Source organism: Simochromis diagramma, unplaced genomic scaffold (genome assembly GCF_900408965.1).
Source record: "Simochromis diagramma unplaced genomic scaffold, fSimDia1.1 OVJJ01000746.1, whole genome shotgun sequence".
NCBI lineage: Eukaryota > Metazoa > Chordata > Actinopteri > Cichliformes > Cichlidae > Simochromis > Simochromis diagramma.
Genome location: NW_024386757.1, coordinates 4,383,810 through 4,407,307, shown reverse-complemented (window position 1 = coordinate 4,407,307; position 23,498 = coordinate 4,383,810). Strand labels below are relative to the sequence as shown.

General features: G+C 39.7%; 1 pseudogene; it reads left to right on the top strand.

The window, feature by feature from the left end:
* Positions 1 to 5,391: 5,391 nt before the first annotated feature.
* LOC120730146 lies at positions 5,392 to 23,412 on the top strand (annotated as a pseudogene).
* The last annotated feature ends 86 nt before the right edge of the window (positions 23,413 to 23,498 follow it).

Below are 23,498 nucleotides of genomic sequence, written 5' to 3'. Positions count from 1 at the left end.
CATTTCACCTGGGAACTACTGCAGATGAATAGTGGAGGGAGGAGATAGAACAAGGAATGAGGCAGTTAAAAATGTCATCTGTATAATTACATCGTCCAACATCGTCATCTTCTTTTTATTTTTATTCATTTATTTGCACTAGTATTGATATGGATGTTGCTGTACTTGTTAGTGGGTGTGATGTATCAGGGAGCAAGACAACACTTTGTTCTCAAAGTTTAAAACATGAAGGCTTGGTCAGAGCATCTCCTAAACTGCAGCTCTTCTGGGGTGTTCCTAGTCTGCAGTAGTCAGTATCTATCAAAAGTGGCCCAAGATTTCTTTTCCATACTTTCAGGGGTTTTTGGAATTCAGATCCGAGAAGATCCTCTAATTGCCATATTTGGAGTTCCAAAGACCCTTCTTAACCCTCTGGGGTCCAGGGTATAATTGGCCGTTTTTGACTACTTTTGATCTTACCTCTATATTTCACCTTTAAAATATGTTTTTCTTGCCTTGTTCAGTATCATTATTTTCAGCACAACCTCAAATATCTGAAATTTGAGTTATTTTTTCATTTTGGTATACTATATTAGCACAGTTGATCTAAATTCAGACAAAAAATTCAAAATCCGAGTAGAAAAAAGTTATATTTTTTACTGTAAAACCCACAAACATGTTTAACTAATTGTTTTCATAACTTGAAATGCAAATAGAAATTGTACATTTCTAAAAATTATGCACAAGTTTTGCAAACAACAAAGTTATATGGTACTATTTACCTAAAAATGCAGCCAAGGCCTCAGGCGTTTTTTATATAACCATTTAAATCTATTTACAGAACAATCAGGTGTGCTGCATCAAATAAGAAGGCACACAAATTATTTGTGCCAGTCCAAAAAATGTAGTTTGTGTTCAGTATAAGACAGAGGAGAACACCACAGGCCTAAACCCTGCAGGTCTGACAGCAGGAGGTGCATCAGTCCAGTTTTCCATGTGGGAACAGCGTTTACACTGGAATCTGCCTTTGACGGCTTTTTTAGAGAAAATATGAAATTCAGCAGTCTAACTGACACACAATACAAAACAATAACTACACAACACACTAACTACAGCCTCCAAACACACTAAACATCACTAATGTCTCACATATGAAAACTCGCTTTCTCTCTCTGGCTGTATCCCAATTCCGGGTCTGCAGCCTTAAAGTACGCAGCCTCAACGGTCCTCAAGGGCCGCGTACTCAAAGACCGCTAAGGCCGGAAGTGTGAGGCTTGTGAAATGGGACGGTCTAGCCTCCTTCGCGCTGCCCAGGTTGCCTAGCAACCATGATAGCTGGAAACGTGTGGTTGACAGAAATGAAGGAGAACATATTTTGTTCGTTTGTTTGTTTCTACATGAGCTTTGTGTGATTTAATAAGTATCTGAGGCTGAGACCACAGGACTGTAAAACATGATTATTGGGCTTCATAATTGCACTGAACAGTCATATAAGATTAGCTAGTAAATAACAAATAACAAAAAACAAGTTAATGTTGTTCATGAGACTAAAGTCAGTGTAAATATGATATGGCCAATATTATAGTTATTATATTAATCATTATTAGTTATTACAGCAGTGAGTTTGAACTCTCAAATCAAATCACTTCTATTGTCATATCACATGTGCAGGTACACTGGTACAGCACATGTGAGTGAACTCTGTGTCAAATACTGAGCTTCAGTAAAGATTCAAGTTGCAGTTATTTATATGTCCTATCACCTTAAATCTTTACTCAAAGACACTCAAGTATCTTTGACAGTGTATATATAGATGCATTATATATAAGAGACAAATGTTGGTCCTTCAGTATGTTGGCATTACTAAATTTGGCTCAATGCTTACATACATGTGTAAAAAGCAAATGTACGAGCTGTGAAAACTGTTTCTGATAGAATGAAGAGTAGACTGATATATGAAATATTCCTTTATTGGGTGAGAAAATCAGACCATGTCATAACTGCTTTAAGTCATACAGAATAGATATCAGAGCCTTAATCAGGCTGACTTCTGCTAAATGGGTCAAACTGGGCAGAAGGTATCCAAACACATCCTTATAGAATATGATGTAACACTATAGATCAACTTACCTCAGGATATATAAAGCATATAAACAATTACAGCAATATGATGCAACAAACACAGCAGTGCTACTAATCCAAAATACTCAAAGCTTCATAGAACTGAAACAAACATTTATTTTTAGCTCCATTCTGCTGCTGATACATACTTTAGGTTTCTGAATATTAAACTTGTTGCTGCCTTTCATAGTGTGTAACTTGAAGGCCCTGAGTATTTTCTCCCACACTGAAAACACTGGAATGATAAAAATTATTTGAACATTACCTCATAAGACTGATTCAGGACAGACAATTAGTTATTTTAAACTTTTCTACCAGTCCTTCACAAACAGTGAACAGTCTGTCTATTCTCTCCATCTGTCAGCTGCTGCTGGCTCTTCCTCTTCCTCACACACTGCTGAGTTTGTCCTGGTGGATCATCAGGGGTGCAAAGCCTCACAGATGATGTGCAGCAGTGGGTCCCTCAGTCTGTCCTCACTCTGGACACTTGCAGCTTATCACACATGGAAATCAAATGTGTGATAAGCTGCAGGATTCAAACACAAGTGTAACTTATAAATACATGTTCATACTTTTATTCCACAATCAGAGAGAAAGAAAAAGAGAGAGAGTGCAGGACAGACAGACAGGTGACAGTCTCAGGTGTATACACTAGGGCTGCACGATTTTGCATAAAATGAGAATCACGATTTTTTGGCTTAGAATTGAGATCACGATTCTCTCACGATTTTCTTTTCCAATATAAATATTTATTGCACTTATTAACTGCACATCAACTTCGTAACAGTTGAAACTGAACATAAAAACAATAAATAAACATAAAAACAACAAATGTCTCACGTTTTGTGGTTGCCGCAAAATGTACTGCTTGAAATTCCGTCTCCACCGTTGCTCGACACTGCGTGTATAGAGCAGGTAGTGCAACAATAGAGATTGACAGACCACGTGACTTTCGCGCATTGCATGCGGGGAACTCGTGGCAAAACAATCCAAGTACCTGCATCAAATGCAAGCATTTGCAGCACCGCAAAACGTTCATTCTTCGGTTCCAATAAATTCTTGCTTTTTTTTTTGCCCCCCAAAAAGGTATGTACAAAACGAAGGAGAGCAATGCCGGTCCGTACAAAGACAGACTTGATGAAAAGCCAAAGAAAAGATACGAGGAAAAAATCAAACCGGTGAAAGGGTTAGACCCTTACGAGCACACAGAGGGACAAAATACGTTAGCGTGCTGCCCAACTTTCACCACGGTCATATTTATAATTATACGGTTCTTGTAGTGAGTGCATACACTCGTGAAGTTTAGTAACTTCAGGTCACTGCAACAAGCCCAGGTACAGTTTACCGACGGATGGGTACAGGACCTTGAAATGCACCATGTAGAAAGTAAAGACCATCGTACATATCATAAGTTTACCAGTCTCACAAATCGTCTTCATAAACACACATTCGTTGACCGTTTATTAATAGGACCTTTGAGCTCAATGGTAATTAATTAGTAGTGGAAATAATTTCTGGTACGCATCACAGAAATGTAGCAGTGACAATAATATTGTATGCTGTAATCGTACTGGGCAATTAGTGATACAAAACAACTGTTTTACCCTGTGAATAAAAGTATATGTTTTTGTCAATGTACCATGGTAATAACAGAAGCGAAACACAATATTGTGTCAGGACAATTTACTATTTATGCACAATAAACAAAGGAGCATAGCGACCATTTCTGTTCAGCGCCAGACTTGCTTGTAACCTATATCACCAATTATGTTAAGAAAAATGATGCATTAACTACAACAGAAGACTGACCTTTGTGGAAATGCTTAGAGCAGACTAACCTGTGAGCTGGAGTGTTCTGGGACGTTATATTTTGTCTTTGAATGGCTGCAATCCAGTCGCCTCTTTGTTACTTCGGAAACATGGCTCGAACAATTTCTCTTCAACGACGTAATCCGATAACAACCGATCTCTTTACCCGTCGGCTTTCCGTGGCTGTCATGCGACCGGCTATTGCAGTTAATAATACAACAGCTTCTTGCTATTTTTTGTGTTTCTTTTTATCTCTGTATAACTGATTTCAATTGAAAGCCTGCGTGCGCTAGTACCTCTTGCCACGAGTTCCCAGAATTCTTTGCGGTTTTACCCCTGAGTGACGTCACATTTTCAATCTCTATAGAAAAATAGTTGCGGGACAGCACTGTGTAGCGTTTGTCTAGGGTGTTGATCATTTTCCTAAATCCCTCGTTTTGCACAGTGTTGATGGGAGCCATTATCTTTGGTCAGGTGATAAGTAATAGCCTCCGTAATTTCTTTGTGCCTGCGGGAGTTCGACGGGTATAGGGAAGCGCTGTATAAGGTTTCCGTTATTGATGTTTGGGTGGTTGACCGGGACGGATTTTCTCCTGTCACTTTCTCGTCATCCCTGACGTGCTCTCCGTTGTTTTTTCCCTGCTAATTTTAGCATCACACGGCACAGCCTCTGTATCACGTGGTATAAGGCTCCGCCCTTGTCATTTGTTGAGCAGGAAGAGTGAGCGCTTGTTTTCATGCAGATTACGTCCCGGATCAAAATGCGGTACAATCGTCGTCGTCTTTTTTTTTTTTTTTTAAATCGTTGTCATTTGGAAATGAGATCGCACATAAGTATGAATCGAGATCGCGATTTTCTAACGATTAATCGTGCAGCCCTAGTATACACTGCTACAAACAGGAGGATTTAGTGTTTGTGTTATTACGAGTGCTAAACAAGAAGAGTTCCTAGATGGTACAGTGGACACTTGTGTGACTCCTGTGATTAAAGCATCTTTCTTTCAGCTTTACGAGTGAACCATCAAGCTCGTTCAAACACACGTTAAAGTCCATTTGGCTCGACACCACCGAACAGAGGCAGCAATATAACATAGCTAACATTAACAGTGCAGTGAATCCTGCTTGTGCCGTGATATTCAGGACTGCAAACCGAGCAGCATCACTGAGTTTCAGCTTGTTGTGTTTGTGGATATATGACTGACTTTAATTATCCATAAAATCATCACATTCTCTGTAAGATTAAAGTCAACTATTGTATTATTATATTTTAAAGGCTTTAAAAGCAAGTAAAAGCTGAACGTACAAACATCGCTAATAGCAAATAACTTTGCCGACATGTGGCCAACAGTAATGTTTTAATGTTCCTCATTATTAAACATTTGCACATAAATAAGTGACATCATATTCAGTACTTACTTTTCACAGTTTACTCTTCAGCCACTCCGCTTCTGCCGTCTGATAGTTTTTTGTGTGTTTGCAGCTTGTCTGAGGAGGAGGAGGAAGAAGAGGAAGAAGAGACAGGACTGGAGGCTGACCATCAGTGGAGCTCTAAAAATGGAGAAATGTGGCAACCCACCCATGAAGAGGTCCTGCCATTTTTTCCTCCTCCCATTTTGACCCCAGGACCAACCCATTATGCTATTGCAAGGATCAGTAGCCCTGTGAGCACGTTCAGTCTTTTTTTTGCGGAGGACATTATGCAGTTAATCCTGCATTTTACAAACCTGCAGGGCAAGAGGTCTGTGAAAGACTGGAAGGACACAGATGAGGAGGAGCTGCGGGCCTACATGGGGCTTCTGATCCTGGCTGGTCTGTACAGGTCTCAACATGAAACGACAACAAGCCTGTGGGATGGGGAGACAGGACGTGTTCTTTTTCCTGCCACCATGTCAAGGAAAAGATTTGCACAAATTAATCTGGCAATCAGATTCGATGATCGACTTTCTCGCCCAGGTCGCTACAGGGGGGACAAGCTGACTCCTATAAAGGATTTATGGAGCAAATGGAGCGACCGCCTGCCCAAATTTTTCAACCCAGGGAGGGATATATGTGTAGATGAACAGCTGGTCCCTTTTAAGGGCCGCTGTTCATTCAAGCAGTATATGCCCTCCAAACCGGCTAAATATGGGCTAAAGATCTGGGCCCTCTGCGATGTGCAGACCTCCTATGCCTGGAGTCTTCAAGTGTACACAGGAAAGTCTGCATCAGCGAACAGAGAGATCAACCAAGGCATGCGGGTGGTGCTTGAATTGACAGAGGGGCTGCAGGGCCACACAGTCACCACCGACAATTTTTTTCACTTCATTTCCTCTTGCAGAGGAACTGAGGAAGAGGAGGATGGCCCTGGTGGGCACGCTACGGTTGAATAAACCTGAGCTGCCCCCACAGCTTCTGAACATTCGAGACAGAGACGTTATGTCGTCTGTCTTTGCCTTCAGCCGCAACAGGGCCGTCGTATCTTACGTCCCCCAAAAAAGAAAAAATGTTGTCTTATTGAGCACCAGGCACCGTGAGCTACAAGTCCAGGACTCTGGGAAGAGAAAGCCCCACATCATCCTGGATTACAACAAATGCAAAGGGGCTGTGGACCATCTGGACCAGGTAAGCACAATTATAAGTCATTCATTCATGCCAAATTGTTTACTGTTTCTCATTGTTAACGGCCCCAACAATAGAGGCACTTTGGACACTAATTCCCCCACCTCTCCCCCCTCCATAGAGCCATCACCACCTTCAAACTGTTCACCTACAACACCCCCCTCCTCACCCCACACAAAAGAGGATTTCACACCACCTCCTCCCACCACAACTCTTCATATTCATGAAGCAGATGTGAGGAAGCAGTTTAAGAACCTGAATGCTCGGAAAGCTCCTGGCCCAGACGGCGTGTCTCCTGCCACCCTCAGACACTGTGCAAACGAGCTGGCCCCAGTGTTTTCTGGCATTTTCAACTCCTCACTGCAGGCATGTCATGTGCCTGCCTGCTTCAAGTCCTCTACCATAATCCCTGTCCCCAAGAAACCTAGGATCACTGGACTAAATGACTACAGACCCGTGGCTCTGACATCTGTGGTCATGAAGTCATTTGAGCGCCTAGTTCTCTCCCATCTCAAGACCCTCACGGCCCCCCTCCTGGACCCCCTGCAGTTTGCATATAGAGCCAACAGGTCTGTAGACGACGCCATCAACATGGCCCTACACTTCATCCTGCGGCATCTGGACTCCCCAGGAACCTACGCCAGGATCCTGTTTGTGGACTTCAGCTCTGCCTTCAACACCATCCTTCCAGACCATCTCCGAGGCAAGCTTTCCCAGATGAATGTGCCTGATCCCATCTGCCGGTGGATCACTGACTTCCTGACGGACAGGAAGCAGCATGTGAGGCTGGGAAAGAATGTCTCGGACTCCCGGATCATCAGCACCGGCTCCCCTCAGGGCTGTGTTCTTTCTCCTCTGCTCTTCTCCCTGTACACCAACTGCTGCACCTCCACCCACCAGTCTGTCAAGCTAATCAAGTTTGCAGATGACACCACCGTTATTAGGCTCATCTCGGACGGGGATGAGTCTGCCTACAGGAGAGAGGTTGAACGTCTGGTGTCCTGGTGCAGCCACAACAACCTGGTGCTGAATGCCCAGAAGACAGTGGAGATTATTGTGGACTTCAGGAAGCACACAGCTCCACTCCCCCCCATCATCCTGACTGACACCCCCATCACCTCTGTGGACTCATTCCGCTTCCTGGGTACCACCATCACCCAGGACCTGAAGTGGGAGCCCACCATCACCTCCGTCATCAAGAAAGCCCAGCAGAGGATGTACTTCCTGAGGCAGCTGAAGAAATTCAACCTGCCAACACGGACGATGATGCAGTTCTACACTGCAATCATCGAGTCCATCCTCACCTCCTCCATCACCGTGTGGTACGCTGGAGCCACTATCAGGGACAAACAGAGACTGCAGCGTGTTGTGCGCTCTGCTGAGAAGGTGATTGGCTGCAGACTCCCATCTTTGCAGGACCTGTACACCTCCAGGACATTGCGGCGTGCAGCTCGGATCTCAGCTGACCCTTCTCACCCTGGACACAGTCTGTTTGACCTGCTACCCTCAGGCAGGAGGCTCCGGTCCATTCGCACCAGAACCTCTCGCCATAAGAACAGTTTCTTCCCCTCTGCTGTTGGACACATGAACAATAACCATATGACTGTCCCCGCCACTAACACATGACCCTACGCTGTGTCACTGCATCATTCTATGTTTGGCACTGATCACCACCTGCACTCATGTATATATCTTTCTACGTAGCACTCTTAATTCTTATTCTCATGTATATATCTCATGTATATCTCATGCACATATCTTTCTACGTAGCACTCTTAATTCTTATTCTCATGTATATATCTCATGTATATCTCATGCACATATCTTTCTACGTAGCACTTTTAATTCTTATTCCTACTTTTATTTTTTTCATGTCTATTTAAGTGCTATTTATGACACTATGTTTGCACTGAAGCACCGCAGCAATTTCCTAATGTTGTAAACCTGCTCAACATTTGGCAATAAACCCCTTTCTGATTCTGATTGTTATAACTGATAAAGTCAGATAATGTGATTATGACAGTTTTGATATGAGATGATAATTTTAGACTATGATAGTTTTGATAGTTACGGGGGGGGGGGGGTCTAGTTTGATGCCCACAGGCAGAAAGAAGCTCTTGCTTATGGTTGGATAAATCTGTTCATATCATCTGATAATTTCTTTTTGTTTTGCAGGTTTGTGGCACCTACTCCTGCCGTCGGCAGACACGTAGGTGGCCCATGTGTCTGCTCTACCACATGATCGATGTCAGCCTCTACAATGCTTTCATCCTCTTCACCGCTGGGGAACCAGAGTGGAACAGAGGAAAGCGCTACAGGCGGCGTCTGTTCATTGACAAGGTTGGCAGAGCCCTTATCACCCCAACAATGATGACGAGAACACGGCTACCCAGAACACCATTTGCAGCCAGCCTGGTCTTACAGGCCCAGGGCAAAGAGCAGCAGCAGGGGCAGCAGAGGCAGCAGAGGCAGCAGGAGCAGCAGGAGGAGGAGGAGCGTTCCATGATACGAAACCAGTGCACATCGTGCAAAAGGCGCAGGAGAATCCGAATGAGCTGCTGCAAATGTGGTGCCCCGGTCTGCAAAGTGCATTGCAAAATCCTTTGCGGTTCATGTTATAAGATGTAAATAACATCTTTGTTCAGTTTGTTGTTTTGTTTGTTAGGCTTAGTTCAGTTTGTTTTTGCAATAAATTTTCATTGTTCCAAAAATAATAATGCATCCAAATCAATGTTGTTATGAATTATTTGCCTATTCAAGGCTGTAATAACTTCATGCCAAATACTTCCATTTGCAAGTCATTTTTTGAAAATATTGCATATTATGGGTTTTTCACCCCCAAAAAACAGGGTTTTTTATGACAATAAAGCCATAAAAACCTAAAAAATATTTAAAAAATAATGAAAAACTTTATATCTGTGGTTAGGTCTGAAGTTGTTTAAAAGATCTGATGTGAAAAAAATCAGAAAAAAAATTCATATATGATATTGCTATATCACCTTTTGTCAGGGGACCATTTTGGGTACGAAGGGCAAAGGATGGGTGTAAATTTGAAAAACTCTTATTGCTCCAAAAATAATAATGCATCCAAATCAATGTTGTTATGAATTATTTGCCTATTCAAGGCTGTAATAACTTCATGCCAAATACTTCCATTTGCAAGTCATTTTTTGAAAATATTGCATATTATGGGTTTTTCACCCCCAAAAAACATGGTTTTTTATGACAATAAAGCCATAAAAACCTAAAAAATATTTAAAAAATAATGAAAAACTTTATATCTGTGGTTAGGTCTGAAGTTGTTTAAAAGATCTGATGTGAAAAAAATCAGAAAAAAAATTCATATATGATATTGCTATATCACCTTTTGTCAGGGGACCATTTTGGGTACGAAGGGCAAAGGATGGGTATAAATTTTAAGGAATGGTCAAGAGTTAAATTGTTCATGTGATTTTGACGAGCCAGCACGTCCCTAGAGGGTTAATATATCTTCCCAGCAAATTGAGATCTTGACTTTTTGTTCCCTTCTTGCTATACGCTGTATTTTACTTCTTTGGAAATCTCCCATGCCTCCATCTGCATCACAATGGCTTAATACTATCTGGACATTTTTGAGGGTGGAGAAGATCTCACTCACAGTGAAAGGTAGTTCTGCAAAATTTATCCACAAGTGGACACCCTTTGTGGAATATCTCAAATCTTTTCCTTAGTATTTAGAACAATGTAATTTACCCACCCTGCGACTAGATTGAAAAGAATTTGAAATTTACTCTTTTTCAATGTAGACATAGGATTTAAGCTGGGGGGGGGGCTAAATCCTATGTCTACATTGAAAAAGAGTAAATTTCAAATTCTTTTCCCCCAATTTTTTTAAAAAGATTTTATTGTTTAATTTTAATGTTTGTTTTTTTTAAATTTTACTTTATTTTATTTATTTAATCAATATTTTTTCTAATTTACTCACTTTTTTCTTCATTTTTTTCCTATTTTCTGTTCTTGTGTTGGTATGATGTTTCGATCTCGTTCTTTTGGTCACTACCCACAGCTCGGAGGCAGATATTTGATACACCCGGGGCTTAGCCCTAAAAGGTAGTATGCATGTGGGATTTGGGGGGGGGGGGGGGTTAGAAATCACTGAAAGATTAATAGGCTCTGTTTTGAGTTTTGTTCAAAAAAAGAATGACTTCATATAGGGAAAAATATATATAATAATAATAATAAACTTTATTTATAAAGCACACTTAACCCTTTAAAGCCAGTCGGAGCGGGCACACTCTGTTTTGCGTAACTATTTTTCAATCCCGGTAGATCTGCAATCACGTAAGCTAGCACAAAAATTTTTTTGCATATCAAACCGGAGGAGTTGTACTTACATCTTATGCCATCAGCTTGTCCTAGGTCACAGTTTCCTTCCACATATGGCTTTGCAAAAACTGCATATAAAGCACTTGCAGCAACAAAAACATAATATTCCAGAAACATGCTTTGCTGATCCGATCAGCTGTTTGTAACACTTCCTACGTCCATCAGCGTGAACTATCGCATGTCCTCCAAGTCCTGCCCGAAACCGGAAGTGATGTCATTTTGCGGAAATGTAGTTTTTTACCAACAGGGCCTTATGAGCCTATACTGGTGTTTTTAAAAGTTATGTTTGAGTTTATGACTTTCTGTATCGTTTCTGGGATGCTTAGGACTCATATTGCACTGCTGGAAATAGTTTATTTTGATGCATATGCTGTTTTTTTTGCAAATTTGCATCATAATATTTATTTTTCGTTTATCGTGCAGTATATAAAAATTGGTGTATTTCAAAAATAAAACTATGAAGACACTTAAAATAAATTTCCTGTGGTGGGAAACTATTTTGTGCAACTTTTTCTCAGGCGACCATGGCTCAAAGAGTTGGGAGTTCGCCTTGTAATCGGAAGGTTGCTGGTTCGAGCCCCAGCTCGGACAGTCTCGGTCATCGTGTCCTTGGGCAAGACACTTCACCTACCTACTACTGGTGTTGGCCAGAAGGGCCGATGGCGTGATATGGCAGCCTCGCTTCTGTCAGTCTGCCCTAGGGCAGCTGTGGCTACAACTGTAGCTTGCCTCCACCAGTGTGTGTGACTGGGTGTGTAAAGCGCTTTAGGGTCCCTAGGAGGGACTAGTAAAAGCGCTATACAAATACAGGCCATTTACCATTTTTGTATTTACAGTTTTGAGGGATAAGCCTCTTAAATTTCTCTAACTAGAAATATATGTTAAAAAAACAAACAAAAAAATTGTAGTTTATTGCACTTTTTTGCAATGTATGTAATTACTATGCACTTAATGCAGACATTATTAAATTTTGGGCTGTAATGGTTGTATTGATGTGTAGCAACTTGTATTGATGTATAGCAACTTGAAATGCTCCCAAAAATGTAAAAATAAATATAACATGTATAATATAAGCTCTGGCGGACTTGGTTCTATGGTAGGTCTTAAAGGGTTAAAAACCAAGGGTATGCCAAGGTGCTTAACAAGTAACATAGAGAATAGAAGGAAGATAATAGATATAGGACCAAAGCAAGTACTAGGTATGCAAGCAGGTAGCTGTCACTGATACATAGGAAAGCAACAGGTACAGAGCAAACAAGAAGTTAAATGAACATAAAAGTGCATAATATAAAATCATAAAAGAAATATTAACTAGAGGGAAAGACAAGATTGAATAAGTGGGTTTTTAGTCGTGATTTGAACAGTGCAATGGAATCAGATGCGCGGAGGTCGAGAGGTTAGGGTATTCCACAGTACCGGGGCAGCCAGAGCAAGCGCACGGTCACCCCGGGACTTCAGCCGAGATCAGGGTTGGGTCAGAAGTAGTTGAGTGGCAGATCTAAGTGTTCTAGCAGGAGTATGTGATTTGAGAAGTTCACTAAGATAACTTGGCGCTAATTTATTAATAGTTTTGAATGTAAGGAGTAATATTTTAAATTGAATACGGTACTTTATGGGCAGCCAATGCAAGCTAGCTAGAACAGGAGTAATAGGGCAAAATTTCCTGGTACCAGTCAAGAGGCAGGCTGCTGCATTTTGGACTGTTTGCAGTCTAAGAAGAAGAGAAGAGGGAAGACCATAGTACAAGGAATTACAATAATCCAACCATAGCTGGACTGGCCATCGGGCATACCGGGCATTTGCCCGGTGGGCCGATGGCAAGTTTTCGTTTTAAATGGGCCGATGTTTCGTTGTTGTTGTCTTTTTTTCCGTAACCGTGTAAACAGTGAAAGGTGGCGGATTGGACAGATGCTGGCAGACGTGTAAAAATAATTCAATTGTTTGGTAGTGGCTATGGTGGAGCTTTCACAGATTCAGTAAAATTAGCAAGTGGTGGAGGCCAGCAGGTGGATGGGGGGAAAGGGGAGGCGGAGGTGGAGAGACCCAAGGCGGCCGCCGGTCCGAGTGTCAGGTGAAATGAGCTTCAGGTAAGAAGTTATGACCTGCAGTCTATCTGGGTCAGATATAAACCAAGTTTAGGTGGAGTTTATTTTCGTTGTGCTAACTTTTTACAGTCAGTTACAATAACTCGTACTGTGTACTAGCTAGCATGACGGAGTTTCTATACAGTTGGGTGGGTGCTATGATGTTACTGGCGAACTTTATTTTATTCATATGGTTAGTTAGTAGAGTTGCCTACCGTCCCGTAAAAAACGGAATCCTCTGGTATTCAGAGTTAATATTACGTGTTTCGTATTGAGCTGAAAATAAACGCGATTTGTCCCGTACTTCAGCTACAATACAAAAAAAGACAAAAAGCTGGAGTTATTCTGTGTCTTTACGCTGTCAGCTGCCTCTTCTTCTCTCATTCTCCCCCCTCCCTCTCCTGCTGCTACTTCAATCATGAAACTGATCAATGATCAGCTGATCGCCGTTTCTGCCGCAAGTCCCGTCTCTCTTGCTTGTTTATCTCCCGCTTTGCGCCCGAAAGAGGAAACTAGCGGAGGTCGCGTTAAACAGCAGAAGCGCCTTTAAACTTGATAAGCCGTTGTTAGAATTTATTTAATATTACTTTCTAGTATCAGCTGATGTTTGCTGGAGCCACAGCTGGAAAAGCTGCTGGTCATGATATCGGTTTGGTTATCTGGTGAGAGGGAAACATGAAGATGAAACCAGGAGATGTCCTTACTGAATCATCAGAGCTATACAGGTGATGGAGAAACAGGTTTACCTTTTAGGTGACGTGAATGAGTTGAAGGAAAGCTATGAACTGTTTCTGAGAGACAAATTACACCAGGATCCTTTTTCTATGTAGCTGACAGCTGGTAACTGTGCAGGGACGGGTCTAGCAAAGTTTTGCCAGGGGGCCAGGTAGAGCATTAACAGGGAGAGGGGGGCACAAAGAAATACTTTTCTTTCTTATTCTCATTTACAATTTCTAGATTTTAACAAATAATTATCTGAATCTTACAGCCAAAGTTTTCATCTGATGTCAAATTTATAGAAATCCATTATTGTACATAGTAAGTTTTTTTCAGGGTCCCAACATAATTTCTTCAGAAGTACTGTACATGATGCCAGTATTTTCCCACATTTTCTAGATACTGTACTTTGTGTACTTTGTGTAAAATGCCATCAAAAAGTCAGTTAAGTTTTATTCTTTCTCACCTGTCTTTCTGTCTCCTTTCACTTTTAAAAGGTTGCCATGTTAGAAAAAATATTTTGCCCTGCCATGCTGTTTATTGATGTGGTAAATAAATAGTTTATGAAAATATCACTAAATCTGTCATTTATTATTTTTAATATTCAGTAATGGTCATGTCTTACCTCTAGTCTTCTCTGTCTTAATTTCAGGTTTCCACCATATGTTGTAGATAGTTCAGGAAGTTAACTCAACCAAGCAGTCTTTGGATTTCGACTAAGTACTGTTTAGAATACCAGAATAGGGAGGATGGTGTAGGTTTAAGTTTATTAGATTGATACATATGTACCAACAAGACAGTGTACATCACTGTCACAACGACGTTTGTTTTCATTCAAAGGCTTTATGGTTTTTCCTATAATACCTGGTGGGCCGGTCTCTAGTCAAAATGTCTGGGCTGATTTTTTGTCCCAGTCCAGCCCTGAATCTAACCTGGAGGTCACAAAAGCGTGAATAAGCTTCTCCAGGTCCTCATGCGGAACATAATGCCTAGCCTTAGAGATAAGGCGCAGTTGGTGGAAGCTAGATCTCACTACAGCAGACACTTGCTTATCGAGTTTGAGCGAGCTATCCAGCAGTACACCCAAGTTACTGACATAGTCACAAGAAAAGCTAGCAAAGGAACCCAGGGCAGCACAGAGTTGGGCACGAGGGATTTTACTGTTGAACACCACAATCTCAGTCTTCTTATCATTTAAAACAAGAGAATTACTCAGGAACAATTCTTTGACCTCCCGCATGCATTCTTGAAAGTAGTGTGGGGACACAGCAAGGTCGTCAGTAAGTTCAAAATAGATCTGTATGTCATCGGCGTAACAGTGGAAGGCGAAATCCTAAGTAGTCCTGATTTTGAACTGTTGTAGTCCTGTTTTAATATATCACATATGCAGGACACCTTAAACTAGTTTTTTAATTAAGCAGCAAGGCAAAACAAAGTCGGGGCTGTATCAAGACTCGAGGACTAAACCCCAATTCAACCAGACCCAGAACTGATCCAGAATTAAAACAGGACTACAACAGTTCAAAATCAGGACTACTTAGGATTTAACCAAGACAGAATCAGAACTAGATGATAGTAGCACTAAAAATCATCATAGACCTGCACTACACGTATTTTTTAATTCTACCAAACTACACTGTTTAGATTCAGAAAAGTTTATATAATTATTTAGCCTTGTTGTGCAAACAAGCCTGCATAACTTAATAAATGTAGAATTTGATAAATAACAAACCTAAAAAGAAACACTAGGTACTAGATACATGAGGACCTATGATACGTGGTACTTTTGGTAAACAACCATTTGACTAACATGTGTGTCTCACCTGCTCTTGTTCCATCTCTGTTCTGTCCTCATTCTCCTCTCTCTCTCCTTCTCTGTTCCTCTCTCTCCCTCTTTGTGCTGACAATCAAGCCAAACACCAACATCATCAAATATACAGTTGAAACCAGATATTTACATACTCTTTGGATAAAAACACAAACACTAATTGTAACATCAAATCAGACTACATGTTTATTTTTTTAGGTTGATAAATATAAAAAACATATTTGTTAACTTTAAGAGTAAAGAGAGAAACTATCTGTATTTCTTAATTGTACATGGCACCAAATTGTATTCAAAATTGAGCCATACTTATGGAGCTCCACAGTTCTTTTCCTGGTGTTTTGGTTGACATCTCTTGATTTTCCCATTTCAAAGAAACAGGCTCTGTGTTTTGCCTTATATGCATCCACAGCTGTGCCACCAATTTACTCACATGGACTCTACTAACCTATCAGAAGCTTCTTCAGCTCAGAATGGAACCGTCTGGAGTTTTCTTATTAATTAACAATAAACTTAGTGTATATGTACTCCTAAATTTGATGAAAGTGATAAAAAATAGACAGCTCTGTCTCTCTTTATTCTGACATTTAACTAATTCAAAAGATATTTCAATATTTATTTATCTAAAACAAGTTTACTCTAAATTGATGTTGTACAGTAAAAAAAATGTTCTTGTGTTTTCCATAAAGTGTATGTAAATATCTGGTTTAAACTGTGAATATACTGCTGTGTATTGAAGTTCCTCTTGTTTTGCATAGAAATATACTGAACAACATACAAAGCATAATATATAAAATACTACCAGTTTTTTCTTTGAAAGACGCTCCTTATGTCCATTCTTGTATATCAGTACATTACTGAAACCGATTTATTTAGCCGTGGAGGGTAACAACTGAAAATATGAAATAAACACAGGTAAGCTAAGACTCTCTAAAGAAACAGCATTGTTGTTGTTCGGCTTTTCATTTCGCCATTTGTTGATTCACTCGAAGAGCAAGTAACGTAATATGGGTCGAGTGATCAGTTTGATATCAATCTTTCATAGTTACATTATTTGTACAGTACGAATGATTTGCTTTGGTACCTGGTCAAACTTCAGTTCTCCTCTGTCTGCCTAGCTCCGTTTCTCCAACAGCGCACTTGCAGGCAGCAGCTTCCCCGCCCCTCGCTCAGTCGCTTAGTGTCTGAGCTCGGATCATACCAATATTAGGGGGGATTTACACACAGTTGTAAATTCCCACAGTGTGCACTATGTGCTTCGAATATTGTGTGTAGTTTTTGTTTTATACAGTTGTCAGCCAGGCATGTAACTATGAAAAAATTACACTCCAAAAGACCCCGGGCTTCTGAAAAAACAACCCGGGCTTAAGCCCAGTAAGGACCACAGAGCACTGTAAAAAATTGGCCTGATGAATCAGTTCTCTTTTACATCAGTATGGATGGCCGGGCGTGTGCACATCACTTACCTGGGGAATAAGAAGGAAGAAGGCAAGCCGTTGGAGGCAGTATGATGCTTTGGGCAATGTTCTGCTGAGAAACCTTGGGTCCTGTCATTCATGTGGATGTTTCTTTAACAGTCATCATCTACCTAAGCGTAGCTGCAGACCATATAAACCCTTTCATGGAAACAGTACTCCCTGATTGCTGTGACATCTTTTAGTAGGTAGGATAATGCACCCTGTCAAATCCACGGGAGGCCCCACATTTTACAGGACTTAAAGGATCTGTTTCTAACATCTTGGTGCTGATACCACAGCACACCTTTAGAGGTCTAGTGGAGTGCCTTAGTGGGTCATGTTTGTTTTGGCAGCAATATTAGTCAGGTGTTCATAATGTAATGCCTGATGCCCATACATGCAAATTATACCACTACTACTACTACTACTAATAATAATAATAATGATAGGAAGAAGAATTAAAAAAATGGAAATGTAAGTAATGGAATAAGTGGAATAAATGGATAAGTAATGGAAGGGAACAGATAATTGAAAACATGAATAATTATAGAATAGAAAATAGAAATACAAGTCATACAAATTTGGTTGCAAAACTTGCTAACATTAAGTTATAATTTAGCACTCAATGCCTCGTCCAAATATTTGTCACTTCTGACTTTAGAAAACTAACTCTGAGCAGCTGAAGAATCAGGACAAAGGGATGGGAAAAAAGAGAGCAAAGAGAAAAACAAAAGAAACTATGGGATAGAGTGGTCTGATGCACTATTGTATGGACCAAAATGATTTTATAACCACCTCTGGGAGATTTGCTAAAGCTTGACTAGGAAAAAGAATCTTTTTCTCACCTTGAGCCAGATTAATATTTTGAGGATGAGGAGTCACCTTTTGTGGCCTATATTCCTGGCAAGACTGGGACATTAAGATCAGTTTAGAGGTTGTGATCGGGAATCACGTCTCCCTGGTGAGGATTCAGAAAGAAGGACAGTGTCTATTAATGGCAAACCCAGATGTCTGGAAACAGAGCAAAACAAGCTAAATCTGTACCAGCAGACATCCGGTGGGGGATAAGGGTGGGGGTGATTGTCTACACAGAGTCTCAAGTGCAGCACTGAAAAGTATTTCAAATGCTTCACCGCCTCTGGTCACTGTCCTTCAGAAAACCTTTCACCTTCGACTTCAGCACATAACTCTTTGACTGACAGCTGTCATTGTGTCTAACATATCCTTCGTGGCCCCAGGATCAGTTACACAAATGTGTAAATTAGATGCTGATTTGAGGTGATGGTTTAAGGATATTTCTTTTCTTCTCAAACAGCAAGAGAGGTCAGAGCAGAAGATCTGCTCAGGCTTAGTAGGGAATTTGCTCAAGGACCACTCAGAGGGCACAGCTTCTTCAAAACACAGGCATTCACTTTAAGAACAGCTGCTGCCTCTGTGCTGGCCAGCTGCTATGCTGCTCTGAGTAATTTGCATCTGCAGTCGTGGTAGTATGTACTTAAGTCACATTTAAAGCAGGAAAACCAAGCGCTAAATTAATGGCAGTAAAATGCTATCATTTTCAGTGACAGCCAAGTGATTTGCACACAGACGACAGCAGTAATTTCACCTTCACCTTCAACTGAATGGATATTCAAGGAAGTATTTACTTCTCCTGTGTGAAACTGCTGCAACCTAAAAGCAACCTGTGCACCATGGTATTTGTGCTTCTTCCTCAAATCATCTATTTAATGTGTTCAGCATTGCAAAGAAGAGAGGCTTCTACCACCTTGTTAGTCTCTTGCCTGTTGCTTTTAATATTTGCAGGCCATTGCTCTTTGGACAGAATGATGCCAATTACTGCTAAACAAAATTAGTCTTGTACATACTCAAGCTTTTTTTTTTTTTTTTTTTTTTTTTTTACACACATCCTATTGTCCTAAAATGAGAAATGAATAAAAAAAAAAAGATTGATGTAGCCACTTTAATGTCACCAAATGTTTAGGAAAGTCCCTTTGTGAAGCTGACATCACTACCTTGGTATTTTGGAACCAGAGGTGGGACCAAGTCATTGTTTTGCAAGTCTCAAGTAAGTCTCAAGTCTTTATCCTCAAGTCACAAGTCAAGTCTCAAGTAATGTCAGGCAAGTCAGAGTCGAGTCTCAAGTCCCTGGTGTAAAAGTCCGAGTAAAGTCACAAGTCTGAAATTTTGAATTTCAAGTCCTTTCAAGTCTTTAAAAAAAAAACGAAAAAATAATGTTGCAGTTATATGCTAAATGTAAATATTAGACCATGTAATTTTTAAATCTGTGTTTTTCTCAACACATGACGAAATAGTGAACGTAGAAAATATATACAAATTGTGAAATTGCACCTCTATAAAATGCAGCTCAATTAAACTTAGCTCCTAGAATAATTTTCACTGACGGTTCTGAGATAAGCTGCATGTTATTCTTGGATGCGGTTGTAGGACCGGTGTTGTGTCAAAAAGTAATTTCCAATGTTTCTGTGTGTTTTTTATGTGTAATATCTTTATGTATGTTCGTAAATTGACTTCGGTGGACAGGATTTACAAAGAGGTTATATATAGAATTAAAAAATTATCTGTTTTTCAAGTATCTTTACAACTCTGTGTTATTGTACTTACATTATAACCAATCCGCTCCTTTATCCCCACTTCAAATATTTGTATTGAACTATTGTAATATTTGCTGCCATTTCTTCTGTCCTCTTGGCCAACTTACTCTTACAAAAGACATTTTTAATGTTAATAAGATTTTTTTTAACTGCATAAATAAAGGTTATATAAAAGTCACTGCCAAAAACTGATTGCGACTTCTACCTTGTTACACGAATGGTGTTTGTGGCTCAAGATGACTTTATGTCATCCATGAGGGATGCATTTGACATATGTTTCACATATTATAGCCCAACAAGTTACTTATAGCAGTTTAAATACGAGCAATCAGTTTTTGGCAAATACCGGAAATCAGTTTTTGGCAGACAATCACTTTTTGGCACAACACCGGCTTTAAAATCGCATGACAAAAATATCATACACATTAAAAAAACTGCATCACCAACGTAGCCTGGACAACATTTGCTAGTTAGATGAAGTCAGCTATCTCATCGTAGCATATTTATATGCATATTTATAATCATACGGTTCTTGGAGTGAGTGCACACACTCATGAAGTTTAGTAACTTCAGGTCACTGCAACAAGCCCAGGTACAGTTTACCAACGGATGGGTACAGGACCTTGAAATGCACCGTGTAGAATGAAAGACCATCGTACATATCATAAGTTTACCAGTCTCACAAATCGTCATCATAAATACACATTCGTTAACCGTTTATTAATATAACCTTTGAGCTCAATGGTAATTAATTAGTAGTGGAAATATTTTCTGGTTCGCATTACAGAAATGTAGCAGTGACAATAATATTGTATGCTGTAATCGCACTGGGCAATTGGTGATACAAAAACCTGTTTTACCCTGTGAATAAAAGTATATGTTTTTGTCAATGTACCATGGTAATAACAGAAGCGAAACACAATATTGTGTCAGGACAATTCACTATTTATGCACAATAAATAAAGGAGCATAGCGCGACAATTTCTGTTCAGCGCCAGACTTACTTGTAACCTATATCACCAATTATGTTAAGAAAAATGACGTATTAACTACTACAAAACTCTGACCTTTGTGGAAATGCTTGGAGCAGACTAACCTGTGAGCTGGAGTGTTCTGAGACGTTATATTTGATCTTTGAACGGCTGCAATCCAGGCCACCCGTTGCCTCTTTGTTACTTCGGAAACATGGCTCGAACAATTTCTCTTCAACGACGTAATCCGATAACAACCGATCGGCTTCCCGTGGCTGTCATGCCACCGGCTATTGCAGTTAATAATACAACAGCTTCTTGCCATTTTTGTGTTTCTTTTTTATCGCTGTGTGACTGATTTCATTTAAAAGCCTGCGTGCGCTAGTACCTCTTGCCACGAGTTCCCAGAATCCTTTGCGGTTTTACCCCTGAATGATGTCACATTTTCAATCTCTATATAATATGCATGTTAAATTTTATATTTGGGGTGAAATATCAAGTCTTTTCAAGTAAACCGGTTCAAGTCCAATTCAAGTCCCAGGTCATTGGTGTAAAAGTCCAAGTCAAGTCACAAGTCTTAGAACATTTTTTCAAGTCAAGTCTAAAGTCATAAAATTAATGACTCGAGTCTGACTCGAGTCCAAGTCATGTGACTCGAGTCCACACCTCTGTTTGGAACTATATCCAGTGATAAGGGGCACGACATCATTATATGGTAGCCACCTGTTAATTACAAGGTATTCTCCCACTACAGTATACCCTTTTTGACTGTAAATGGAGTAATAATTGATCAAATAAATAACATGTTATATTCAGTAACTTCAAAATAGTAATTGAGTTAATAAAATGAGCAAGAAAGTGTTTACTGAGTTGGTAGCGCGAGGTAGCTGAGAGACTCTGTCTGAGAGAGTCATACTGGCCATTTGAAAGAATCTTTTATATGTATTGTACACCCACCGCAAAAGGCTTCATTCAAATGTATTTCCATAACATAGATCAGTAAAAGGTTTCACTAGATTGCGCTTGTCTTGTCTGTTACAAAAATCTGTTTTGCTTTTAGAAATAAACGGCTGGTTTTGATGTGGTATCTGCATTTTAAATGGTACACGAATCACAAAGCTTTGTGCTTTCCAATTAAGTGGTTCAGAACTGGCCAATGACATTAACATAAATGTCACTGTGTATTGTCACTCAATATCTATTTTATTACATTTTCCCCCACATTTTGTAATTATCATTTAGTTTCCTTATCTTTTTTAATTAAATATATACATTTGTTATAGTCATTTTTATTCTGGTTCACTGTTTTATTCTAATTGGGTTCACAATATTCAAATTTTCTTTTGCCTCATTCGTGAACTTTTGTTTTTCCCGCATTTGTTCTATTTGTCTCTTATTAAGTTCTGTAGTTTTTGGTTTGAATTAGTCTCTAAATCCATGTTTTAAATTAAAATTGTATTTAAATTGGAAGTACCACGTACAACTATAACATTATGACCACCTGCCTAATATTGTTTTTGTCCTCCTTTTGCTACCAAAACAGCAACAAACTGTGGTGCACTGTGCATTCTGAGACCCTCCTATCAGAACCAGCATTAACATTTTCAGCAATCCAATGCAGTGAGCCTTGGCCATCCATGACCCTGTTGCTCATTCACCTAGATAGATAGTGACCACTGCAGACCGTGAACCAACATGAGCTGCAGTTTTGAAGATGCTCTGACCCAGTTGTCTAGGGTTGTCAAATCTCAAATCCTTAAACTCGTACAGTAAGTAATCATCTGCTATAAGCATTTACTGTTGGCATTTCCTGTGCCACCAAAACGATTCCGACATTCTGAAACACGGATTCTACAAATCCTCTTGCACTATGGGATGAATGCATGGGTTGACTTTTAAGGTCTCTTAGTGGATCATACTATAGTTTTTTCCAATACTCTTTTGTTAATGACTGTTCTAACTCAGTTACCTGGCCTTAAGGTTTCATCTAATAAGTCACTTAAACTTTTACACCCTTCTTTTCTTTTTACTTAGCAGTTAAATGTTAAAGTTAAATGTCTTGGAATGAATAGTGAATGTTATGGTAAGAGAGATGCTTACCATAGCATTCACTATTCATTCCAAGACATTTAACTTTATTTGCTTTTTTACTGTTATTAAAGCGAATGTATTTAATTCCTTATAAACAATATGTTCACTACCAGGAAAATGTTTTATTATGTCTAATGAAGAAAACCCTTTAAGGGATAAAACTATAGTTTTTTTTTTATGCATGTATGAACAATTTTTTAAACTCCACATGTCATTTTCCAGTAGCGGATTTGGGTACTTATTATTCATAAGGAATAATATTTCACTTGGTTAAAGGAAATTAAATTATTAAAGGGGATTGGTTGGGCTTGATTATGAACACAAACATCATGAACATTGTTGTCTGAAGATTGACAGAAGTCTGTGCTGTGAAAATTGTGCTCTGAGAAAGTTAGTGGTGGATGGTACAGCTATGATAGCCAAGTCCTATTTCATTTCTTGGTGTTTTCCATTAGCCATAATTAATTTAAGAAAAATTTTAGACTCCTGATATCTTCCATACTGTGTGCTGACCTACATTTTCTATCATGGACCTTCTACACACATTTTATTCAAAAGTCTGAACTAATCTGAAACTCTGTATTTCTTTAGTTCTGCACTGGTACTAGGACCAGTATTTCACTAAAGTGCAATGCTCAAGATGTGCAGAGCCTCATAAATGCTTATATTATCAAGAGTGCCATTTTCTAAATGGGTGTCAACTTGAGGTTACTATCAGTCATTTGACCTTTGAACTCAATTCTGCTCTGTGTTGTTCTCCAGGGAATTGAATGGGCTGGTTGAACATTGGGTATATTTCCCCTGTCAATGAATTGCTAGACAATCCCCGTTCCTGTGTTCACGACTCACTGTATGGGTGGATTTTAACC